Raw genomic sequence first — 2,408 nt, 5'->3', positions numbered from 1 at the left:
AAAATGTTCTTGATTAGCCCATTTAATTAAAAAGTTACAGAAATACAGAAATATATGTGCTAAATAACAAAGCTTCATCTGACAACTTAATTGCTAATAATTCCCATAAAAAGGATGAACATATTATTCATTTATACTGGAGGTTTAATAATATACTTCCCAATGACTACCTACTTGCTTATGGGTAGAGACAAAATGAGAAAAAACTATTAAAATATTTCCAAAAATATTGTCAATTAGAATGAGCAAAGATTTTTCTCTGGTATATAGTATATATAATAGAAAAAATAGTTTGGATATATAAAAATACATTTAAGTATACATTATAAGAAATATATTTATTATACAATCCTAGTTTACTTGCTTTTCTTTTTATTACTTAAAAATTCCTTCCTTATTTGAACCTTTGTGACTTTTTCAATTCTTATCATTTAATTTTTATTTAAAAAAATACAAGATCTTTTTTACTTAGTATAATCATTTAAATCACATAATTAGTACGATTATCATCAGACATCAAAAATGACATCAAGAAAGTAAAAAAAAAGTTCCAGTCATTCATTAGTGAGGGTTATGAACTAAAAAAATTAATAAATAACATCTAAAGTAGAACACAATTCATTTTAATAAGCTAAAGTGCAAGAGTAAGGCCAAAAGACAAGATATGTGATAAGCAGCTGTGGGGCCTAAAGGTCATGACTAAACATGATTCTCATTTACCCTTTTACTTTCAGTGTCAGGATCTTGTTCTGGCAACATAAACCCTTGAGATTTCTCAAGCCTACCCTCTGTATTGAGCTACTTCGCTAATTCACAAAGCCTTGGTGATTATACTCTGTTATGATATCAGTGGAAAGGTCAATGAATTCATGAAAATACTTTTTTTTTCACTTTTATGACATTCTGAACCTTTTCTCCTTTTACAATTTTCAACAAGAAACGGATCATCAGGGTCATTTTGCATAATAAATAACCATACAGTCACCGTTTGTGATGTCACTTTCCCTGTCACTCGCTGAATACACAGAATGAGGGCCTCTGGATGCTTTGATGCATTTTCTTGTTTTTCATAAAAACAAGAATGTTAATAGGAAAATAAAAAGGAGAGACAGTGCTTTTAATAAGACAAGCTACAATGTAGAAGATGAAAAGGTTAAAAGTTACCTTCAAAATCTTATATTAAGAGCTGACTTAGTGACTGCTAATATCTATTTAAAATGTATTTTAAATAGTCTTTTCCACTGAAATTTGTCTCTGTGTATGGTGTTTGAAGGAAAATAGCAGAAGCAAGCTCTAGAGAATTGCGAGTTAATAAAAGAATGGAAATGTTGAATAAAATAAAATAAAAAATAATAATAACATGCAATGCCATTTCTCGCACGCATCCAAATCTGTAAGCCATAATAATGCTTATACTTCCCCATCTATTGTAGTCATATATAAACAAGTATGAATATCAACATGTTTCCCATTATGTGACAACAGAAATGCCTGTCGCATTGAATCAAGACAAACTGCTTTCAAGCATGGATCACATAAAACAGTGGACCCTCCCTCTCATCTGTGCCAATATAATAATAAGAAGTCACTCACAGAAGGATTGATTGGCTTGAATAGCTTGTAATTTTTTGTGGATAAATTATTTAAAGTAGAGTTTGTGCATTAATTGAATTTTGAGGACTTGGTTTGCACTATAATAATAGGTTCCTCATTTCACTCTGCGTAGGACCAAGAGCAGATTAAGCTGCGTTCTAGCAAGGTTGGATGGCATCTAAAAACAAGTTCTGACTGAGCACGTTTGATGGCCAATCCTCATAGGGTCCAAGATTTTTATACACATTTGATCATTTATCCAGCAAATTATCACATGCTATAGTTTACCACATTTCATAATACGTTATGTCCTAAGTCTGGACACAGGTTAACACTCGGGGAGTGCTCTGATGTCACTCAAGCACTGGTGGGGCCCCCAGAACAGATTAAAATCTATTGAAAATCAACCATAGAAGAGCCCACTACACACACTTACCTGACAGGGGAAATGACATGATCAGGAAGGTGGTTTTCCCAGGGTGAGGTTTATCTATTTCTGCAGAATGTGCTGACCCCTGCTACTTCCCAAAATATGGAGAACTCGGCTGCATAATTTATGGTGGTGAGGGCACATCATCCATGCTCTCCCCTGGAAGAAAAACAAAAATAAACCAACACAATCAGGCTTGGTCAGTCCCACATATTCAGTTCCCAAAAGCTATGAACACACTCAGTACACACACACTCACACACACACACACGCCAAAACACAAAGAACCATACCGAGAAATAAAGCATCTTGAGAAATAAAGCAGCACAGGTACAGAGACTTGATTAACATTCCAAAGGAGCCCACAAATAAATAAATTAAAAAA

The 2,408-nt window shown here is 33.4% G+C and overlaps 1 non-coding gene across 1 annotated transcript; it reads left to right on the top strand.

Annotated features, from left to right (window-relative positions):
- The first annotated feature begins 2,021 nt into the window (after positions 1–2,021).
- Positions 2,022–2,185, top strand: LOC118652374. The gene has a single exon (XR_004966610.1). It is a non-coding gene; the product is annotated as a U1 spliceosomal RNA (small nuclear RNA).
- The last annotated feature ends 223 nt before the right edge of the window (positions 2,186–2,408 follow it).

Source organism: Myotis myotis, unplaced genomic scaffold (genome assembly GCF_014108235.1).
Source record: "Myotis myotis isolate mMyoMyo1 unplaced genomic scaffold, mMyoMyo1.p scaffold_m19_p_3, whole genome shotgun sequence".
In the NCBI taxonomy this organism is placed as follows: domain Eukaryota; kingdom Metazoa; phylum Chordata; class Mammalia; order Chiroptera; family Vespertilionidae; genus Myotis; species Myotis myotis.
The sequence above is the reverse complement of the archived record's forward strand: the minus strand, read 5'-3'. Positions and strand labels throughout refer to the sequence as shown.